The sequence below is a fragment of the Engystomops pustulosus genome, chromosome 2 (assembly GCF_040894005.1).
Source record: "Engystomops pustulosus chromosome 2, aEngPut4.maternal, whole genome shotgun sequence".
Taxonomy (NCBI): Eukaryota; Metazoa; Chordata; class Amphibia; order Anura; family Leptodactylidae; genus Engystomops; species Engystomops pustulosus.
In genome coordinates this window covers 85,355,859-85,380,649 of record NC_092412.1, presented here as the reverse complement: position 1 = coordinate 85,380,649, position 24,791 = coordinate 85,355,859, and the positions used below count along the sequence as shown (strand labels likewise).

Here is a 24,791-nt window from a genome sequence, read left to right as displayed (position 1 = left end):
TCATAAGTAGAACTCTTCCCAATACAACAAGCTCCTAAGATACTAAAAAACTGCTGCAAAAAACCTGTTTAATGATTAATACCCCCTATGCTACTTTTAGCATGCAATGTCCTCATATACATGTCCATACAACTTTTTATGCCACTCAAAATTAGCTCAATTTAGCATATTATTTTTTTCAGCTCCATTGAGATGATTGAGATTGTTGTAGAACATTGTATAACTGCAGCAACAAACCTGTGTTTGAGGATGGATGTTTTGTACTTACTGGCATCATAGTTCTCTTATAGCAGGTATCAAGGTAGGTTCTTGGAACATCAAAGCTCAGACACTGATTGCTGCATCCAAGTGCCATTCACTTCATGCCAGTGACTGGGATAATGACAGTCCCTTTAAGTTATTAAAATAATTGGCAACTAATTTGCTTGACCATCACAACATAAAAATGATAAATTGTATTTTTTTTAATTTCATATACTAGACAGTTTAAGTGTTCTGTCCTGGATAAACCCATCCTCCTGAAGTTGAAGAGCAAGGTGTCAGAAAAAATAAAGTTCTTCACCTTGGCAAGTTTTTGGGAGATTTATTGCAGCTGGTGCCCAATTTTGACAACGCGTAGCCCCTCGGACTAAAACATCCAATTGAACATCCAATTTTGTAATCTGGAATTTGCAAAAAGAAAATCTGGCCTTAATGTTTAGAAAAACTCCTGGCAGATGGTGTCCTTCATGTTGGCAGAATACACTAATAACACACAAGCAAGAACCCATTTCCAGGATAATAATTCTGCTTCTTCAAGAAATCATGACATGCCAGCTGTTCATGCTGGCAGGTTGTCCAGAAAGTGTCCCTTCCACATTTTAAGGTCACATATTGTTTACTTTTCTAAGTTGCCACATTTTCATCAATATCTTTACGCCCTAATGTATACATAACAAGTTAACTCACACTATAGATTTAGTTCATTGACTGAGGCAACAGATTGATGTAGACTGAGAAAAAGATTAAATAGTAGGAAGACAGCAGATACCAGCACTAATCCAGTCCTGAGAAAAAGGGATATATTGACTCAGGATTTAGCATGTATTTACATGTGATATTCATTTTGTGTGTACACTCGAAAGCTAAGCATGTCAATGGGGTTACAAATGCCAGGCTTTGGCTGGCAGAAAACACTATTTCTTACAGTATTATTTAGCAAAAAATAAGTATATGGTAAAGATATTCATTTTTCTTTTGATCTGCACAATTCTAGGTACTTACTAGAAGCACTGTGTATTATACGTGTCCTGGGAACATAAGCAACAAAATTGGAAGAAATTGACATCCTTAACCAACTTGTAGCCCAGTTCTTTTTTGGAGCTTAGATATTTATTATATATCATTAGGGTAGGTCCTTAGTATGAGAATATTTGGTGTCCAACACCCAGCACCTATGTAGATCATCTTAAATGGAAGAAGAAGCAGACAGTATAGTGATTCAAATAAGTCACCGCAGACTAGTTCCCATATAAATGAAAGGCAGATAATCTGGCATGATCGATTCTGACCACTATAACTATAACAAACTGCCTGTTCCCTGTTTTTTTCAGCTGATTTGTGTTGCTGTTGAGAGTTGAACTCATTCTAATCTGATATTGAGAACCTACTCTATTGGTAGTTCATCAATATTTATAGCTGGGAAAAATCCTTCAAAACCAAAATACATTTTTATTTTAAACATTGACTACATTGCATTTTGTCAAATTGTAGAGGTGTTTCAATGGTTCAAGTGTAACTCCTGTACGCTGCTGCTTTGGTCCAAAGACAACTGCCATTGGTGCCATGCACATCACTGGTGCTTCCGCGGTGAACCCATGGAGGCTGTCTGGGGCAAGCAGGCCGTCACCGAACTGACAGGAACACCATGCATGCATGGGAATTCCAAACAGGACTGTAGTGTGGTAAGCCGTGCGCAGTGCTCTACCCATCAGGGTGGCCGAGAGGAGGTAGGAAGCTTGACTAGATCTAAGAGCTCTCCCACCTCCTTGACTGGCTCTCTGAAAAGAAAAAAGGGAAATTAGTCAATTTTGTCCCAAACCAGCACTGTACATTTGCCCAACTACAACCATTGAGACACAATTACAGTTTTATATAAGGTACTGTTTGTATTAAGTTGGTTTGTGGTTACAGGTTCCCTTTAAAAACTATTCTTATCATACTGGGAAGCTGTTTTTTGTCCAAAAGTAATTAATATTTATTTGAACAAGCGTATAATTCAGAATGTGTTTGCCTTATTGCATTGTGGTGAGATAGGGATGCGTTCAGTTAATGAATACAAATAACCACCAGTATGCATGCAAACACTGAGAAACGCCAAGGAAAAGTACTTTACAAAGTTACACTTTGAAATCATCCAGAATGAATAACTTATTTAATAATTCCACTCATAGGAAAAAATGTTCAGTTCATCAGAGGTAACAAGTAGAAGCTGTAACAAGAAGTGGATAGTGAAGCCACTGTGCTAACTGGACCTCTCCCATAATGATGCCTTCACCTCTATACAGAGATCTGGTCTTACTATATAGAGACTGCACAGCTGTTTCCGTGTGCATAGCAGCTTGCCAAGCAAGAATAGGAAGGGAACAGGCAAACAAATGATAAGGGTCTGTCCGAAGTCATAGCAGGCAGCATACAAGGAAACAGGAAGTGTGTTGAGGCAGGCAATGAACGCATTTACAGTATAGCTCACTGTTCATTGGGATTTTTGCTGTGAACTGGTCTCTTCAACTCAGTGATCTTACTGTCCTAAAAGCCCAATATGTTGTTATTTGGACCTATATTGCAAAGTTCTGCAGATGTTAGCCACAGGTAAATTTCAAGCATGTGTGCTGGTGCGTACATGCTCCATTGAGTCAAATTCCACAGGCGCAGGGCACTGCCATTTTTGATCACTCCTCGACAATCTACCATAAAATGGTGGAACATGTGGCACAGTGATTTAAATGGTGCCAGTGACTTTGCCAGTAGCTGTTAAGCCCTTCAATCACTGCCAGCACCAGTGTTATTGCTGGGGGTTCAGGTCTGGATTTGAGTTCACTTCCCAGAGCCAAACACATTTTTCATATTGGTGTGCAAGATGAGGTCTGCTCATCACTAGTTATGAACCTCCACATACATAAAAATATACATGTCATGTAATTTTCAAAAATTGATACAATGATACCAAACACACACCCCTATGGGGTGGGGGGGGGGGGCAGGGGGAAACTTTTAAAATTGGAATCCCCATTTTTTTACTGCAGATTTGGATTTCATAGTAAAAATTATTGTCAAAAATCAAAATGTGTGCAAAAACATTGAAAAATACACATAAGAACCAAAATCAAAAAATAGAAGTATGCAATATTTTTCTTAAAGTTATCCAATGATACCAAATTCAATCACTTAATGTTTTTGATACTTGAAATAATTGGAGAAGATCATAAAAATCCCGTCATCAGAGAGGAGGGGAGGAGAAGCCTCTGATATGTGAGGGGCAAAGGATTGTACATTAAACCAGTACCCTGAAGAGAACAGAAAACTACTATGCTGTTATTTCGGGTTACGCTGAATGTAGTTGATAAATAAAAAAAATGATTCCCCACATCTAACTAACAGGGGTGAAAATATAGGGTCAACTTTAATATCATTGTATAAATTTATTAATCGAATTATTTGTCAAATATTTTTTTCTCGATAAGATGTGTATTTTTCGAAATATCCCTACTTTTGAACATTTCTTTTACTCATTTTGATTGTTGCCAGTTGCAGCACCATGAAAATGACTTGAATTGTAGATTGCCTCAATTACTTTTTTCTTGGGAAATCCAAATCTAAAATAAAAAAAATAGGGGTTTCCAGTTAACATATTAAAGTTGCCCCCATCCCATACCCAGGTATGGGATCCAATATGTATTTCACAAGGTATTTATGTTAAACCCTATATCCAGCATTAACATTACCATAAATAGTTAACATATTTTTTTATACAAGTCAAAAAAGAGAGAAAGGCTGTTTATCTGAGCCTTTTTCAATGCTGTTTTATGCACAGAAATGCATTAGGTGGCAAGGTTCCCCTACAGAAATAGACAAATCTATTTTATATTCTTCTACCTGTTTTCATGACCTTAACTTTAGTTTTTTAGGTTTTTACATACAAAAAAAATGTAAAAACAAAATCGCAGTGTATTCATTATACAGTTTGAACATCATAAGCCAGCAATATTTTTTTTTCCTATCAGATAAATAAATCAGAGATTCATAGATGTCCACAAGAGTCTGGAATGCACATTTTATAAGAAATGATTTAAGCTATAATCCTTTTGTAAACGGGAATCAGATTTCATTGAGTTCTTGGAGTTTATTGTATTAACAGGTGCAATATCACATTTGTATAAGCATGTAATACAAATACTAACCGATTAGAAAACTTTACACTGTGGACCAATAAACGAGATAAAACATTCATATCCTATCTCGATGGAGCACTAAATATGTATTCTCTAAAGTTTATAAGAATATTAAAGATGAATAACTCAACTGTTATTATGGATCACATTTGGATTGATCCCTGGATGGAAGTAATTGCACTTCTCAACAAATGAGCTAGTACAATATGTGCTTGCACAGTACACTTACTGAGGGTGTTTTTCAAGTTTTCTAATGCAGTTTCTGAAGTCTCAACCTATTTCAACTGTTTTCTTTGAATTCACTTTTAACTTTACTTTAAGTACTGTGTCAAGAACCTGTCAGAACATGACCAACAAACAATGCAACTGCAACCAGACATGGCGCAAGCTATCAGACTAAGTACCATATATACTCAAGTATAAGCCTAGTTTTTCAGCACAAAAAAAATGTATTGAAAACCCAAACTCGGCTTATACTAGAGTAAAAAAATATAGGTTTTACCAGGTTTTTGTGGTAAAATTAGGGGCCTCGGCTTATACTTGGGTCGGCTTATACTCAAGTATATATACGGTAAGTGGTGGCAAACTAACCATGCAATGGGCCTGTGGACAAGGGCCCTGCCTGCAACAGATAAACTGCCTTGGTCTGGTCAAACCCACTATATCAGGAACTTGCTAATGGACCCTGCAAAATGAAAGAATAAACTTACTCAATCTGACTGGTGGAGCGCATAGTTATTTGGAAGTCAGAGACAGACCAGTGTTCACACCAAGATTCAAAAAGGTGTCAAAGCAATAACTGAATGCAAGTCTGAGTCAGGGAAAGCAGGGTCACACCAATGGGGATGAAAAGAAAAATAGGGGCAACAAAAGCAGAGTACACAGACTAATTAAGTTGGGCAGAACCAGGTTCGAGACAGCATTGCAGCACAGCACCAAGAGGCAAATAGTTAAGTCAACATAGCAGAGGATACATAGAATAGAAAGATATAGTAATAGCAAAGAAGCAGACTACTAAAACTATCCAGCACCTATTAAGAGCCCGTACAGGCATATAATGGTAGAACAGAAGGCCTTCCCCAGCAGCTTCTAGGTTGACCGTCTATCACTCAGGCCACAGCTCAACACAAATTAATGCAGAATGACACACGCACAGCTTTCAAAAATAAAGGATCATGAAAGGCAACTGCCAGTCAAAGGCAGTCCTCGGTGTGGTTACAAGCACAGCAACCCAAAACCTGATCCCTCCAGAACATTCAGCGAGTCCTGATATTCTGCTTCAAAAGACGCCATATAAACACACTGGGGTGGGGGATCAATGCTTGAATTCTGGCATTCAACATATGAAAAAGTCACAATTCCTGGTACACGGCCATGAATTCTTACCCTCCACCCCCTTTTCCACCACTCACACCACATTTTTGAAAAGTGGACATGGCGGGGTGTGGTATGGGGCAAGCTTAAAAATGGTGGTCACTCACTGAAATGGTGCGCATGCAATAAACTTCACCTCTAATTGAAAGTCTCTACTTTGTAATGTAATAGCATTGCCATTATTTATGTATTACAAGACTTTTCTGCCCTCCCAGGTGGTAAAGTTTTTCACTGTGCTGCCTTGGAAACATGGATTGATTTGTTTTTTATTTAAATCAAGCCTGATGCAGTGGGCTTGTACAAGCCATGATTGTGGTCAAGCTGAAGGTCCTCTGTAAAGTACCGTATGTTAGATCCCAATGCAAATAAATCCAAGTGAACTAGCAGCACCACATGACTGGTACAATATATGATAAAAGAAAATTGAGATTTTATTTTTTAAGATGAGATATTCCATGATAAATGAAAATGTGTAAGGTTAATGTTCTACTACTACCTGTACTGAAAGTGCTCAAGCCAGTTTATAGACTGTGATAATCTTAAACTCCGATGTTAAATTGTGTTTGCTGAGACTTTTAGAGACTAGGCCACACTTGCTATAAATTTCAAGCTTAACATTTATGTGACTGGTGATTGCAGACACATAATGATCAGGGTATTGATTACATTGTTTCTCAGTCTCTCTTTTATGTTTTTTGTCTATGATGTAACACTTGTATTTGATAACATTTAGTAAGAAACTGATAAAATCAGTAGCAATTTTAAAAAAAATTATTTAATTTAATTATTTAATTTAAATTATGAGATTCAGACGCATTATTTTTTTTAATTTATATTATTCTTTCACTATATAGTAACAAAAAAAACATTACCAGGCACACAGTATATTATTTGTACATAGGAAAATGTAATTTGGGCATTGTACTTTTTACCAGTACACATTATAAAGCCGCAAACTGCCGGCATAAACAATTTCATGCAATAAACAGTTACTATTTTAAAACTCAGATGAAGAGTTTAAAGGGCCAAATACAAATTGTTTTGAATTAGAAATGTGCAGAATAAAAAAGGGAATTGACTTGATTTAAATAAGATAATGATGGAAAGTTCAACAAAAATGTGCACAGTGATGGTAATAAATATGTAGATTACATAGGTTAGGTTAGAGATAAACAAAATGATTAGAGTGGAATTACAGGCAATATTTCCAAGTCTAAGAGGTTTGTTATGTTTCAAATTTTGATGTGAATTTCATAGGTTGAAATGAAAAAGAAAACAAAGCTAAAAACAAATGATGATTCAGAGCCACTTATAGTTTACTATTGGCCAAAGAACATTCTTAGGCTGCCTGTACATGGATGTGTGAAGCCTGTGGAAATGGATATCCATGTTTATTCCAATCCCACAGACTACACAGAATACACAGGAGAGGTGTCCTTGCTCACTGAATGCAGCACTGGCATTATAAGAACTATTACAATGCTGACTTTACAATTTGGGGGGCAGACAAGGAATCCTTGCATCATATTTCTGTGTGATGCAGGGACGCCTGTGCAATCTGTGCAGTCCAAGGGTATGCTTGCAGCCTTCCTTATTTAGGGTTAGTTAAGGTTGAAGAATACCTATACTATTTTACCCTATGGGATTATATATATTATATATATTTATATGTACCTATAAAAATAATGACAGGATGACGTTAGTTACTTATATCACAAGGTTTCTGAATAGATCACAAAACTTTTTTTACGGTCATCAGCACCTAAAACCATTTTAAAAAGGACAAATATGGTGTGATACAAGTAAAAACATTCCAGCTCAACTTTCCAAAACTGGTATATACCAAGCATAGATCTTCTTTCTATATAGGTTGTGGTTGTGGAAAGAAAATGTGCATGATCCAGCTGTAGATAGGAAAACACTATCTCTCTACCTAATGTATTTAAAGTATTCTACAGTGCACAATTTTAAATCCCAGCCTGTTTCCATGCACACTTAGTCATGACTACCCAACAGTGAATTGACAGACATTTAAATGGTATGAGCTCCAATCCCAATCAACAAGCATAGGTTTCACATTGAATGTCAAAACACACACAACTGCATGACTTACAAAGGTTATCCTACCTTAAGCCCTAAAATCCTGGCAAATAAAAAAAATGTGGTGCTATCACTTGTTCAAAGTATCTGCCTTGCATAGTCATATAGCTTCTGGACTGGAGACATCATGGTCTCTGAATGCTGACTTATAGAAGGATATATGATGGTATCACCCAATTAGAGAATCCACATAATGTGATCTCTGAGCTGCTGTCATCAAAAATACTCCGCTATTCCTAAATGACGTTGAACACTCAATTCTTTACACAGCAAGGAATATCACCTGTTGTCACGGGTGCCCCCGCGATCCATTTCTGGGATCATGGGCACACCTATGCCCCTCTCCGTGGCACTTCCCTCGGGCCCTCAGCAGCAAACTCACCTCTCAACGCTATTGCTACCATCCGGCCTGGTCTGGGTCACTCTAGGATTTAAAAGGCCAGCGCACCTCTGGTTGGCGCTGGCACTCCTGGGTTTCTTTAAATGCCAGCTGTTCCCAGGATTCCTTGCCAGATCTTTGAGCTCATAGCCTAAGAGAAAGCTTTTTTTGTTCCCTGTGTTCCTGTTCCTGCCTGCCTTGATCTCCCGTTGCACTTCTCGGACCTGACCTCTGCATCCCTGCTGCCTGCCCTGACTTTGTGCATGTTCCTGACCTTGAGCCTGGACACTATTTCTGTTCTGCAACCTCGGCTGCCACCGGAGCACTACAACCAGGCTAGTCGCACCTGTGGAACAACCTGGTGGCACCCCACCACAGCAAGACCATCCCGCTTTGCGGCAGGCTCTGGTGAAGACCAGGTGCCACTTAGATTCCAGTCCCAGGTGTCGGCTCGTACCATCTCCCACGGTGGTTCAGGGGGTCCACTGACCCCGAACCCTGACAGTAAGATCCGGCCATGGACCCCACTGAGGTGCTGCTTCTGATACTGGCCGATACTTCCAGGGTTGTCGCCCAGCAGTCCCTGCAGATTGCTTCACAAGCAGAACTACTTGGTCAAGTCACTGTGGCACTGCAACAGCTGATTTCCTCCGTCCACCAGCTTCAGGCTCCAGCAACCATTCCTCCAGCAGTTCCTGCAACCCCTCCCATTACTCCGACCTATTTACCAACAGCAGAACCTAGGGTCGGACTCTCTATGCCTGACAAGTATAATGGTGATCCAAAGTTGTGCAGGGGATTTATTACCCAGTGCTTGCTGAACATAGAACTGATGCCATCCCAGTTTGTCACCGAACACTCCAAGGTGGCATTCATCGTCAGTCTACTTTCCGGGAAGGCCCTGGCCTTAACTACACCTCCTGGCTGAATTCCGCTCCGTGTTTGAGGAAACCGCATGAGCCTCCTCAGCTGAAACGGCGCTGCTGGACCTGCGCCAGGGAGAATTGACCGTAGGCGAGTATGCCGTCAAGTTCTGTACTCTGGCTTCAGAGCTCTGCTGGAACAATGCTGCCCTGGCTACCACTTTCAAAAAGGGACTGTCTTGGCCACTTGTGACCTGCTGTCTACTCTGAGGGGTCTCATCACACTGGCCACCCAGATAGATGTGCAGTTCATGGAGGGTGCTGGGGAATTGCATCAAGTAACTTTGCTTTCTTAGCTACCTTGTTTTTCTCCGATCTCCCAAAGGCTGTTCCAGCCTCCAGGCGCAAAATCTGTCGTGGAACCTATGCAAGTCGACAGAGCCCATCTCTTCATCAAGGAATGTTCCAGACGTTGTCAGGAGAACCACTGCCAGTACTGTGCCTAGGGGTCCTGGGTGGAACATACCTAGGTGTGAATACTGTTTCTCCACGCCTGACAGCTCTTGTACTGAGTGTCAGTACTCACACTCCTGTGCAAGTCTCAGCTTTCTTGGACGCTGGTTCCGTGGAGAACTTTGTGGATGATGCTCTTGTCTCCCAGCATCACATTCCGGTGGTTCACCTCAAGCAACCCCTAGTCATCTCCTCAGTCAGTGGAAAGCTTCTCTCTGATCTGGTCCAGGCCCACACTAAGCCTATCTGTCTCAAAGTTGGAGATCTTCACAAGGAAGAACTGTTATTCTATGTGCTGCAACGCTCTACTTCACCTGTCCTCCTGGGTCTCCCGTGGATGCAACGTCACGCTCCGGTCCTCAACTGGAAGACGGGTTAGATTCTGCATTGGCGTCCAGATTGCCACTCACACTGCATGGTGTCGCCTCCATCTGTCCTGATATCTTCAGATGCTGTTGGAGAAGGGCCACTGGTGCCCCCGCATTCCATGTCTCGGATCGCGGGCACTGTCCCTCTCTGTAGCGCTGCCCCCCGTTTCCTGGACTCCATTTCTGCTGCAGCAAGACCATCCCGCTTTGTGGCGGGCTCTGGTGAAGACCATATGCCACTCTGGTCCCAGGTGTCAGCTAGTACCATCTCCCCCTCATGGTCCAGGGGGGTTCACTCTGACACCTGTTTTTGAGTGATGGCACAATGAAAAACGAAGACATTATTACAGTTAAGTTAAACTTAAATAGAAAGAAGTGACTAAGTTGTTAAATTATTTAACACTTTGTACAAAAGCCTCGGTAATAACTGCTTCAACATGTGCCTTGAATGGAGAAACAAGTCATATGCATTGCTGAGGTGGGATTGGCTCATTTTTCCAAACACTCTTCAAATTCTAAAGGTTTTGAGCTCATGCAATGAACTGTAGATTTTCCATTGGACTCAGGGCAGGTAATTGGCTGCGCCATGTTAGAATATTTTTTTTGTTTCTGAAACCAACTATGAGATTTTTTTGCTGTTTGTTTGTGGTCATTGTCTAGGTGAAATGTCCCTCTTTTTTGCTTCATTCTTGTAAATAACAGCTGTATGTATAAGTTGGTACATTTATCCATAAATCTGTTCAACAGGGAGCACCTGGTCATGGCTGGTTTATGGTGCAATTATGTTATTTCTACTTAGGGATTATGACCCTTACACTGCTCACTGGATCTTTAAGCAGTTTAGATTCTTTTGTAACCAATGCCGTCACTATGCTTGTAGCATAATAGTGGGATTTATCAAAACGTTGTCTGTTTTCTTGTTCTACTTTTTGAGACTTTTTGTTGCAGTTTGTTGCAACTGAGACAAAAATAGTCTCAAATGCATCATTGGTTTTATTTTTCCTATTTCCTAAGTTGAATGAGGTTGGAGTATTTTAGCAGTGCTATGCATCTTTTTAAATTTGCCATTGCGATATTTCTTTGTTTCTATTTTATGGGTGTGGAGGGTTTTTGGCGACGTTTTACATGCATTTATGCATTTTACAAGCAGTTGTACTTCATTTTGCATCTAAAATCTAATTGTCTTTGAAAGATACATTTAGAAACAGTGCAACAGACACACCCATCGGATAAGACCCTGGCATTGTCGCAAAAATGGACCCAAAAAAGTCCCCAAAAACCACCAAAAAGTGCAAAAATAAGAGAAAGAACACATCAGAATAAATATACATGTCCCCCAAAGTAGTGAGAATTCTCTGCATTGGCTCCAGAGGTCTTGGGACCTCCAGTTGATCCAGCTGATATTATTTTTCACTAAGTAGCAATTTCTTTCTACTTACAGTGCCTACAAGTAGTATTCAACCCCCTGCAGATTTAGCAGGTTTGATAAGAAGCAAATAAGCTAGAGCCTTCAAACTTCAAACAAGAGCAGGATTTATTAACAGATGCATAAATCTTACAAACCAAAAAGTTATGTTGCTTAGTTATATTTTAATAAATTTTAAACATAAAAAGTGTGGGTCAATTATTATTCAACCCCTCAAACCACCAGAATTCTGTTTGGTTCCCCTAAAGTATTAAGAAGTAATTTAGGCACAAAGAACAATGAGCTTCACATGTTTGGATTAATTATCTGTTTTTCCAGCCTTTTCTGACTATTTAAGACTCTCCCCAAACTTGTGAACAGCACTCATACATGGTCAACATGGGAAAGACAAAGGAGCATTCCAAGGCCATTAGAGACAAGATTGTGGAGGGTCACAAGGCTGGCAAAGGGTACAAAACCCTTTCCAAGGAGTTGGGCCTACCTGTCTCCACTATTGGGAGCATCATCCGGAAGTGGAAGGCTTATGGAACTACAGTTAGCCTTCCATGGCCTGGACAGCCTTTGAAAGTTTCCTCCCGTGCCGAGGCCAGGCTTGTCCGAAGAGTCAATGCTAAACCAAGGACAACAAGGAAGGAGCTCCGGGAAGATCTCATGGCAGTGGGGACATTGGTTTCAGTCAATACCATAAGTAACGTACTCCACCGCAATGGTCTCCGTTCCAGACGAGCACGTAAGGTACCTTCACTTTCAATGTGTCATGTCAAGGCTCGTTTACAGTTTGCTCATGATCACTTGGAGGACTCTGAGACAGACTGGTTCAAGGTTCTCTGGTCTGATGAGACCAAGATCGAGATCTTTGGTGCCAACCACACACGTGACGTTTGAAGACTGGATGGCACTGCATACGACCCCAAGAATACCATCCCTACAGTCAAGCATGGTGGTGGCAGCATCATGCTGTGGGGCTGCTTCTCAGCCAAGGGGCCTTGCCATCTGGTCCGCATCCATGGGAAGATGGATAGCACGGCCTACTTAGAGATTTTGGCCAAGAACCTCCGCTCCTCCATCAAGGATCTTAAGATGCGTCATCATTTCATCTTCCAACAAGACAACGACCCAAAGCACACAGCCAAGAAAACCAAGGCCTGGTTCAAGAGGGAAAAAATCAAGGTGTTGCAGTGGTCTAGTCAGTCTCCTGACCTTAACCCAATTGAAAACTTGTGGAAGGAGCTCAAGATTAAAGTCCACATGAGACACCCAAAGAACCTAGTTAACTTGGAGAAGATCTGCATGGAGGAGTGGGCCAAGATAACTCCTGAGACCTGTGCCGGCCTGATCAGGTCTTATAAAAGATGATTATTAGCTGTAATTGCAAAAAAGGGTTATTCCACAAAATATTAAACCTAGGGGTTGAATAATAATTGACCCACACTTTTATGTTTAAAATTTATTAAAATTTAACTGAGCAACATAACTTTTTGGTTTGTAATATTTATGCATCTGTTAATAAATCCTGCTCTTGTTTGAAGTTTGAAGGCTTTAACTTATTTGCTTCTTATCAAACCTGCTAAATCTGCAGGGGGTTGAATACTACTTGTAGGCACTGTATTTTAATTTTTTCTATTAATTTAACATGGTCATGACTTTCCGTTGCTTTCTTCGCCTCTCTTTCAGAGTGTACAATCACCAGTGTCTTTTCTCACTATGACCCATTGGACCGCACTAATGTGTCTAAGAGTGTTCATTGTGGGCAGTTGGTAATTGTCATCCTATTTTATTAAAAGATGTAATAGTGTTTGCTACATTTCAAGACCTTTTTATGGGCCATACATAAATACTTTATGACATTGACTCCATAGTTATTGCAAAAATGGCACCAAAAATGCTACAAAATGATATGGGCAATCCTACTGTGTTTGTAAAGTTTGTATTTAAAAAGTGTTTCAATTCATTAAATAACATAATCCTAAAAAGAACACTCAAATACTTACAAATAAATACATAATCAACAGCTAAAGGGCTATTTCAGGAATCAGCATAATTCATATACAAATGGGTCTTTAAAATATAAGCTAAAATGTTATTAGTTGTTATTTAAAATAACAACTGTGCTGACATACACTGTAATGGAGAATTAAAATGCTACTGGCCCAGAACAGAAGATGGCTGCTGATCACATGTCCACATCACATGTCTTGCACATGCCTGGGTAGGTCATGTGATCACCACTGAGTTTGGCTGTAGTTGTTTAGTTGCAGTGCTTCCAGTATGGCCAGTGTTGTGGTGATGTGCTGTCATGGAAGTTGTCACACATCATTACTATGATAACAGGCCAAGAAAGTCTGTTACAGCATCAATGGAAGCAGAGCGTAAGAGGGAGAAGGAGTAACTGAGAACTAAAGGATCATGGGACATGTATTTTCTAGTGGCAGCCATGTTGGTGATAACTCTGCATACTTTAGAGAGGCCATAAAATTTTGTGAATCATAAAATCAAACTATTTAAGCTCAGTTTTGTAACTCATGACATAGAGTTATAACTTTAAGTACTGTATATAAAACAATTGTCAAATTTGTATATAGGGCAATATCTAATGAAAAAGACAGATACAATTGTATTGGGGCATATGTGGCTGCTGGATTTCTAGCAGCTGAAGCCCTGTGTGCAAACAGGGATTTTTCCTATTCACATAGATGACTATCTAGCTTTCCTGCACGCATGAATAATGAATGGGATTGATGCTATCAGGATCATTGCTGTCAGCTTACAGTTTTCTTTGTGCTTATTATTAGTAGCGTATTGAAATCTGATAGCTCTGTTAGGTGAGTGGTGTAGTTATTGATCTACAACAACTTTATCTTTTTCAACTTGTCGAAAAGACAATTGTGGTGTTCTAGAATTCAGCCAATAGGTGTGATCTAGATATTATAAGTAAAACCACTGGGATATTTATCAGGGCTTCTGCGCCACACCAGTGAAATAATGAAATAACCACAAATACTAATGCAGGACCTGGCGTTGAAATAAACGCTGCTCGGGCCTTTGCTGTATGCATCAAGAGGCCGGAGGGTCAGTGGGACTCATACATCGGCACACGAGCACCAGCATATAATAGATAACCCCATTGGGGCACATTTACTTACCTGGTCCATGCGCGATCCCCGATCTGGACTGTCCGATTTTTCCCCAAATTAGGGTTTTATTCGGCAAATTTAGTAAAACATAAGAAAAAATATTCAAGTATGGTATCCCCATATCGACCCATAACATAATAAAGATAAAGAATAAAGATAACATCATTATTAGGCTATGCGGGGAACACCAAAAAAAAGTAAAAAATCAAATACAGAATTGATGCTTTTCTACTCCTGCCCTCAAAAAAGTTCCTTAATTTTCAACAATAGGAGATACCAACCCCAAAATGGTAACACTGGAAAAAGCATCTCATCCCGCAAAAAAAATGCCATCACATGGCCCCAAAAATTTTATAGCCTGTAAAATCGGCCAATGGGAAAACTAAAATCTGTGCAGCTGCAGGGTGCTCCTTCCCTTGTGCGCCTCGCTGTGCGCCAATACTGCACTTGGGAGAAATTGCATAACAAATTGTAAGATGGGTTTTCTCTTTTTATCTTTTGCAAGTGTGTAAATTTTAGGGCTTAATGAATGTATAGAAGACAAAATTTCCCCATTAAAAAGTTCACCTCCATTGTGATGTAATTACTATGATGATCTCAAGGGGTTAACAATCTTCCTAAAACTGATAGGGTTTCTGATAGTTTGAGGGGCGCAGATTTGAAAATGGGTTGATTTAATAGGGGGTTTTGAAATTAAATATGTAAAGTTTCATTCAAAACAGTATTTATCCCCCAAATAGTCAATTCTGAAAATATAGAAAATCGATATTTGATTTGTAAGCCACGTGATATCAAAATAAATTATCCAGACATTTCAAAAATGTTTAAAATGTAAAGTAGAAACATAGGAAATGTTAGCAATTTATTTAGGTGGTAAATCTATCTGCCTGAAAACGCAATGATTTTGAATTACGAAAATGGCAAATATTTTTTTTTTTAAAATAAACACAGCCACAATTTACCACTAAAATGAAGTACATGTGGGGAAAAATCTCAGAACCATTTTGATAAGTAACAGTGTTCAAAAGGTATAACCATATAAAGTGAAGGATTGTAAGCCAAGCACACTTAAATAAGAGCAGATTCTGCCAGAGGGGAAGCACACCAATATATCAGTGTGTTTGTTTTACAATCCATCATGGTGGTAGTTTTTATTTCTACTATTACTTCTTTTTTTCCTTTTTCTTGCAGTAATATCTTTAGGGTGCAGTCACGCGTTGCAGTTAAAACTGCATCACAATCAGCTTTGAGGTGGTTTTAGGTGCAGTTTTGCCACTTTCACACGTGAAAGACATGAACTGAACGGGTGAATTTGATTTTGAAGGAGAAAGCTGTTCCACAAATTTCATTCACCTGTTGATTTGACTTATTTAAAATAAGTAATACCACCTAAACCCCCCCAAAACTAATTGTGATTCAGTTTTAACTGCAACGTGTGACTGCACACTTACTTATTTTATGCACTATATATGAATTACCCCCTATATGTATTATTCTGGTGCACTAGTTTTTGAGCTGAGCACCCATTACATTAAAGTTGTTGAACTAAATTCTTCAGTACAACATGATTTGTTAGGCCATACAAATATTAATCAGCATTTAATGTGTGTGAGTGTGCAAAAGTTTATTGATGTACCCATGCCAGCAGATAAGGTCATCCCTGTGTGCCTTCATACTTAGCCCCGCCGGCTTCTGCAGGGTGGTTTGCAGGAGACCTACAGGGAACAGGTGCACACCATCCTTCCTGCTCATCTAAACTGTCAAACCCAACCACTAGTTGCCACATGCCACATTCGTATCAACATACTGGGGTACATTTACTAAGGGTTTGTGCACCAATTTTCTGTTGGACTTTGCACATTGTTTTAGGTGCAAACTGCTTGCACAGGTATTTAAGAAGTGCCCACCCTACTATTTTGTGGTGCAGCTGCACTATGCAACAAATTAGGGGGCGTTCCAGTGTTCAGTCTGACCAAGCGCCAGATTTATCACGCCAAGTCAGACAGAATTGTGTTGTACACCCTATGTTGAAGGTGCACTAAAAAAAGTGTCGGGGCAGTGCAGAGGGTGGCAGATTCATGAAGGATGTGCTTCAGAAATCCTGAATCTGGCGCCCCCTGCACTATACACAGGCAAACTGCATCTAGAGCAGTTTGCCCTGGTCTTAGTAAATGTGCCCCAATGTGTTGGTACATCACTGACATCACTGGCAAACACTTTTCCTAACACAATGATGTTAAACTGAAACATCTAGTGCTAACAACTTCAACAATTATAGGTATAGGGGGCAATTCATATACTGTGCTTAAAGAAAGATTGACATAGTAAGCAAGTGTCTTTCAATGCACAGAAGAAAGATGTCTTCCTTTCCAGTTTTCATAAGCTGTCACAATAAGTGTTTTTTATTTTGTGTGTTACCTTTATTGAGGGATTTTTAATTAAAAAATAATGAGAGTTATGTTTTATCCTGCCACCTTTCCCGTCCTTTCCTTATCACACTAGCTGGTGTACACTGTGGCAGGATAGGCTAATAAGGTTGTACAGTAACATTTTCTTTAAAGAAATCATTTTCACATGACTTTGGAGGAGATTTTTTATGGTTAAAGGGCGAGATTTCACATAAAAGAAGCAATTCCAGAAAGGACATTTCATACGCTACACATTAACTGTTTAACCGTTTTGCATCGCAGACACATTTTACAAAGTGCTCAATATTAGTTGATTGCAATAAAGTTTTAGTATAATTTGTGGCATGTTCTTTCATATTTTAATTGCAAATTAAAGGGATAAAGAGTCTAGGATCTGTCAATATTTGGACAAAAAAGGATGTGCATCATCAGGCTGGAAAGCAAACAATCTTTGATTCCTGTTTTTAGTAATAAAATAATTATTTTTAAAAAACCCTTACAGGTAGTATGCACTATTGCACTATATCTAAAGGAGTTACATGTCCACAAATATAACTTGGCTGTAATTTTTTTTTTTTTCACTGCTGAATTGTATCTGTGTGGTAACCGTTTTTACAGCTGCACATAGCTTTTTTTTTCTTGAATTTTGGGTCAAACTACGATATGCTCTAATTTTCACATGGTCTGTAATAAAATAATGCTGTGTTAATTGATCTGTTAAAATGATTTGTATTTGATGTAGCAGTGTGCTAAGACAGCACGTAGCTGTGTTACACTGTGTGAACAAAGCCTAAGTATGTATCAAACAGTAAACCAAAGAAAAGAAAAGGTTGCAGAAAAGATATATTTTTATTTGATGGGACTTTGATGTTGCTAATATGAACAACAGTCAAACACATCACTAATGAGTTTATAAATTAACAATATTTTTGCTGCTTCCGTTTCACATTTTGAAGCAGTATAGGAGGGGTGGTTGTTCTTATGTTTATCTTTTGCATTCCATTTATTTTTTCTATGGGCATGTTTAGCGGCCAAGGGAACTGGAAAGTGGGGTTTATTGATAATGTCACTATAATTAACTGTAGGAGGATGGAGTATATAGTTTGCTCCAAAAATGTTTTATTCAGCTGTGACAAAGACAGTGGCACCTCCATGTCCTGTCTATGTCACTGCTTAATTGAGACTTTTGGAATATACATTCCTATGTAAATGCTTAGGTTGTTGCACCAGAGTGTACCCCAAGGAAAAATACCAGGGTGAATGTTTTTGAACTGTGTAAATCTAGCTGTTCCTGCATATTATTGTTTTACCGAATTACCGATCTGATACTATCCTGTCATATGCTGAAAGATGAGTAGTGTTTTATTTGTATCCTAGCTTGAATGCAGCAGTGAATGTGAAAACATGTTGTCACTGCATTAGTGATTAGTGATAGTTGGCCATAGTTAACAACTGCTACTGCATTCACATAGGGGTACGAGGGACCTTATTCATTTTGATCATTACAGTAGTTGCATAGTTGGACCACCACCAAATTACAATTTATCTTCAACAGTGTAAATGGAACCAAAGTTTGATTTGTACATAAAAGAGCATATACCCACTGGTTGTTGGACATTTAAAACTGGTAGCCTGGGAAATTATACATTAAAATCCAAATGATAACATAAAATTACACTGATTTTAATGACCTCTTTTCAGTCAAAACTTCAGGGCCAAATTCAGGAAAATTTTGGATAAAAAATAATTGTATTAAATTGATTCAGCAGACTAAATATGGAACAATAGTAGAAAATTATACATAATAGAACCTCTTAAATATAAAAACACAACATGTGATGGTTTATACATATGTCAAAAGTATATAAACACAGATCTTTCTTCAATTCAGAACTAACAAAAAATATGCTTTTTTGCTACATCCAAAGAAAGGGATGCATTTAATAGGAAATGGTAATAGAAATTCTGCAATTACATTTTCCATTTGAATTGAAAACCACTTCTAGCTTTGACTCAAAATAACTCCAGTAAAATGAAAATTTGGTAAAAGGAAGTCTTGTAAAGTTGGGCTTGAATATGATAATGACTCATTTGACCTCTCTCAGGTGATTTGCATACAGCTTTAAGACCTGATTGTTTAAGTTTACAGACATGTAAAAGGACAATGTGTGGATAGGAGCAATGCTTTCTAATGGCAGTTTATAAAAATATATTTAGTTTGGGGGGGGGATTTGCTTGACAGGTTCTCTTTAAGTATATGAGCTGGGCTTTTTTCGCACTAAACTTGGGCTGAAAAACTCAAGTAAATACATTATATAAAAGTAAAAAAATATAAGGGATAGTAAGCAGAAGAAACAATAAATACAGCATGAATCATTCATTAAAAAAAACACTTAATATATAGAACTCCTTTCCTTACCATGATTGCACATGAAGGTGCAGTTAAGGATGCATGGCGAGAGATCACAGGTAGACCCTCTCCCTACAGGCTGTGTGTTTTATCTATTCAGGAGGCAGGCTGTAAAAGATGAGAAGAATATTTACAATATTTACATTTATGTTTGGACTGCATAGTAAGAGCTATGGAAACAAAACCTGAAAACAAAAAAATATGGGGTAAGTGTCAATTTTACTAAATATTTTCCAGCTTTTCAGTATATGGCACAGAATATAAATGGGTGCCACTGGGAAGTACAATATGTCTCACAGATAACTATGCAAAAATAGAGAGGGAATGATCCTGAAAGGGATAATTGTGTGTTGCATCCTTGATTCTCATATTCTTTTGAAAAACTACCAAATAGTGTAATCGGACAAACATTGCAAGCATCCAAACCACACATTGTGATTTTAAGTCCAAAGATCATCATTTTGTTAGCACTGGTAACATAATAGTATACATAATAAATTTTAATGTAATAAATGACTCTGGATGTAGTGGCCAATAAATAAGCTAAATGAATTATATAGCTCTAAAACTCTAAAAAATAAAGCTGCATTAACACCATATGATAATATTTTTCATCATTAATAGAATTTCATCCTAAAACAAAAGTAGAAAAACAACCCATGCAGAAATAAAAGCAGGGCAGATTTATCCTGCCATTTATGCCAGTTTTCTGGCATAAAAGCCATGGAAAAAACTAAATTCTTTGCACATAGTCAGTAATCATAACTTTGAGGGTTTTCTGCTTCACACAACACTTTGCCAAGTGATTCTTAGCAAATCTGATGAGTCACGTTCCAGTGAGTCCTGGTGTATACAATTTTAGTTGCACCCTGAATACGACCGTAAATCTTCTGACTATGGTTGGATTCTTCTCATGAATGGCTTCTCTTATCTGCACACTGCACTGCCCTCTGCCGACTGCCCCCCCCCCCTCTTCATTACAAGGTCAGCTCAGAGACAGACACTTCCTGCCTGCAAGCAGTGTGTAGAGACATACTCTACTACATACAAGCAGATAAGGTCTTTATAGCAGTGCTGACTGTGTGTTTTATTTATTAGGACAGGGAGCAGAGCTGAGAGTGTCATTCGGGGGTCATCTGCATTTTCTATCTTTTTTGAGACATGGCAATTTTTGCGCCTTTTTGGGGACATTTTGAAATGTTCGCCGGACATTTTTTTTTTTAGTAAGACACATTGTAAATGACATTTATCAAATTGTTTAAAAAAAACTCCAGATTGAACTGGAATGAAAACATGGAAAGAATTGACTTGAGGCATTTGTGCAACATTTTTGGGACATTTGCCTCAAAAAGAGATCTGAAAAAAAACATTTAACACAAGGAAAAAGTGAGATTGATAAATTACTAAAGAAGCAGATGGAAAAAGGACAGGCAAAAACTAGCCAAAACAGACAGAGATAAGATAAATGACCCCCATTGTGTTTTATATCCATCTTATGGGGGACATGTATCATAGTTTTTTTTTTCTTTGGTGAATTTTTGAGACATGTGGCAGGTCTTTTTTGCTCCTTATGTATGATCATGTTTTTATTTTGTGATACATGTTTTTCCTATCCTGGCAGGCGCTAATTTTGGCTTCTTTTTGAGTCTTTTTGTTGCAAATGTCTCAAATCCACATGGACACAAGACATGTGATGGGGTTATATGCAGGGGTGGACATTACTGTTAATTTGGGAGTTGAGGCCGTGTCCTGCATTTTTAAGCACTCTAGTCACACCCCAGGTATATGACAACATATACGGCTGCGGTCACGTTGTGTTTTGATTGCATTTTGAAACCGATTACAACAGCTTAGGTAAGGTAATTTGCCTAATTACATTATGGTTAACATTTGCATTTACAAAACGCATAGTAAACGCAAACACATGCATTAACATTTCGTTAATATTGTGTTTTGTAGACGCAAATGTTAACAGTAATGTAATTAGGCAAATCACCTCTCCTCAGCTGTTGTAATAGGTTTCAAAATGCAAAAAAAGGGCAATTAAAATGCTACATATGACCTCACCCATAGAAGTAACCAATAAATTAAAAAAAAATTGTAAATGCAAAAATTTACAGATTTGCGCCTGAAAAGTAGCAAAAATAAGCAAAAAAGTGATACATAAGTGAAAAGTCGCACAGAACATCTGGAAAACAAAGATACATAAGGCACAGTGCACAAGGTGGAGACCAAGGCATACTTGAAATACGACAACAAAAGTTGCAGTGAAAAGTCTCAAAAAAGTTGCAAAATGACAAATGTCGCAAAAATTAGACAATTTGACTAGCAGAAATAATGATACATGTTCTCCCTCAATGGCCAATATCTACATGGCTGCATGGGAAGAGGATTTTCTGTTTTCAGCCGATAACCCGTTTCTCTCCCATATAAAGTGGTATGGTCGTTATATAGATGACCTGCTCTTGGTATGGGAGGGAGCAGAGGATCAAGCTGAGGACTTTGTCAGATTCATAAATAATAATAATATGAACCTTAAATTTACCTGGTCCTTGAACTCCCATACTATGCATTTTCTGGACATTTCGCTTTGGAGTGGTGATATGGTTAAAATCACTCCATATGTAAAACCCACTTCCACTAACTCCATTCTGGAAGCCACCTCATGTCACCCCCCACTTGTCATCAAAAACATCCCAGTTGGTGAACTGATTAGGTTTAAACGTAATTGTACAAATCCCTCCGATTTCTTGACTATCAGTCAGCGAGTACAAAAAGACTTACAGCAACGAGGTTATCCATCATGGATGCTTCATAGGGCGTCTAACATAGTTGATAACATTCCCAGAACTGATCTGTTACAGACCAGTAAAAAAAGAAAAAATAAGAGTCATAACACCACTAAATCTGATGCCCACATTACCTTCTCCACCTCGTACAGTGACCAATATCCACAAATTGTAAAGATCATTAAAAAATACTTACCCCTATTACAGACAGATGATTCTATCCCCAGTTTTTCCAGCAACAGTATTCGTTTTGTTTCCAAAAAGGCACCTACATTAGGAAGTATTTTGTCACCTAGCCTATTTACTACAAAAAATGACATCAAAAGGAACCACTGGTTTTCCACAAGAGGTTTTTTCAAATGTGGCCATAATAAATGCACTTGTTGCAATCATGCTACTCCAGCACGTTTTTTTCAGTCTATGTGTACACAGCAGAAGTACAATATTCATAGTAACATAAACTGTAATACGAAATATGTTGTATACATTATATACTGTGAAACCTGCAGAGTCCAATACGTAGGTTGTACGAGCGGTGCCCTAAAAACACGCATCAGGAGACATCTCTCTGACGCTAAAAACAAAGCCTGCCTGGGCATAGAAAGGATCTCCAGTTCGCCGCGTGGAGGTGACCGGAAAAAGAAGATGTTCAACAGGGAAACATACTGGATTTTTTGTCTGGAAACTCGGGTTCCCAATGGTTTAAACAAACATTTGGATGTAATCTGTCAGATATAAACTGCAATGAATTTATCATCATGTAATCAACATGTATTTTGCTCTCTTTACAATATGATGCATAACTATGTTCTTATCTTAAAAATTTATGTGATGGTTTGTAAACAAGTGTTGTAAACAAGTTTTGTAAACATGTTTGTTAACATGTTTTAATGTTTCCGGATCACTCCCTCACCTTCAAGCTGATTGGCCCTCGGTGCGGGTGTGACCCTTCTGATGTCCATATATATAGTTAGTCATTCTGACCTTCACTAGCCATGAATAAGGATACAGAGTTTATCCGAAACGCGTAGGCATTCCAGGGACCCTTCCCGCTACCCATGCCAATCCGTTTTATCATGTTGTTTGTATATCTTCAATAAAAGTCTCTTCGATTTTACCTACCTGGATTGAAGTTTACTTTTGAGCCAGAGTTCCTCCTCCCTTTCAATGATACATGTTCTCCTATAACAATCAAAGCACATTGTCAGAACACAGCATCCCATAGCACAGAGGAATCATGAAGTGTCTTCTTGGAAAGTTCCCGACTAAAAACAGCAATAAAGCTGACTAACATTGCAAAGTAAGGAGATAAAATTATTATTAAGTAAACATCAATAGGGGATTAAAATTTTAGATTTTTTTAAATTTTAAAAACCATAAGGAGACTAGAACAATTTTGTCTGTAATGAGCTGAAACTGTTTTAGATTCACATTTTAGAGTGTTAAACTGTATAAAATGATGAATGATAATGCTGCTAATCATGAAGAAAACTCCATCACTTAATAATATTAAAGAGGTTGGCCATTTTACCTCATGGTTTCTGTCATGTGTGTAAGTGGGCAGGATATTCCTGACCATAAAATGTCTCTGATGTGGTTTTAAAGCTACTAGAATGTGCAGATCTATTGTACAATCACATTGTCGCTTCTGACCCTGAGGCTGCTACTGATCCACTATCAATGTACACAGGATGGAACAGGTACTGTAAATAGCCATAAGATGTCTGCAGATGGAGGGTCATGTAATCTTATCTGTCCATCAACAATCACCCTGCCAGGACCTTATGATAGTATTCATGAATATAAGATCAAGGTCCTGGCGATTTTTCAAGGACAGATAAAGATCACATGACCCTCCAACTGCAGCCATTTTATGGTCAGGAATGTCTGGCTGATGACAATCCATTCTCCGTGTAGTGGCTGAGCCCAGAAATTTAGTATGAGATCCCATTCAAGTAAATAGGAACTGATTTGCAATACCTAGATCTGGCTATTTCCCTGTTCCATCCTGTGTACATTCATAGTGGATCAGTAACAGCCCCAGGGTCAGAACCGACAATTTGGTTATACAATAGATCTGAACATTCTAGTAGCTTTAAGACTCAGATATCACTCTTAATTTGATAAACAAATGTCTTATATATTAAAAATTCCTTCTCATACACTATTTCTTTTGGATGTTTTAAACGCTTGTAGTTTTTATGAATTTGCAATTATTTGTTAAAAATTATTTGTAAAATGAGGGTATTTAGTCATTCAAGACCTATATAAAAAACATTCATAGATGCTATATATTTATATAAAAACACACTATAAACCCACAAAAAACATATGTATGTTTACATGTAGAATTTTTCATAATCTGCCAAAGACATACATAGTAATATATGGATGTAACACCTGTGAGAAATGACTCTTTTCCAAACTGAATATAAGCCTTATTTTCAACAATTCTTAAGATCTCAATGGAATGGAATACAATAAGCACCTCAGCATATTTTATCATAGTCATAGCGGGATAGCAATTGATTTTTTAATTAATTTCAGTTAAATCAAAATGTATGAGTCAATAATTAAATCACTGGTTCTCAGACAAT

At 38.3% G+C, this 24,791-nt stretch overlaps 1 long non-coding RNA gene across 2 annotated transcripts in view; it reads right to left on the bottom strand.

Moving 5' to 3' along the window:
- Positions 1 to 547: 547 nt before the first annotated feature.
- The window catches only part of LOC140116553 (uncharacterized), a 39,429-nt gene continuing 15,185 nt past the window's right edge, over positions 548 to 24,791 (bottom strand). The window contains exons 2-4 of one of the 2 annotated variants that reach the window (XR_011852814.1): positions 23,317 to 23,376; positions 19,415 to 19,513; positions 548 to 662 (exon numbers count right to left, since the gene is read on the bottom strand). This is a non-coding gene — a long non-coding RNA (uncharacterized lncRNA). Of the gene's footprint in view, positions 663 to 3,765; positions 3,855 to 19,414; positions 19,514 to 23,316; positions 23,377 to 24,791 lie in introns of those variants that run through there. The other variant, XR_011852813.1, reaches the window with a different exon arrangement.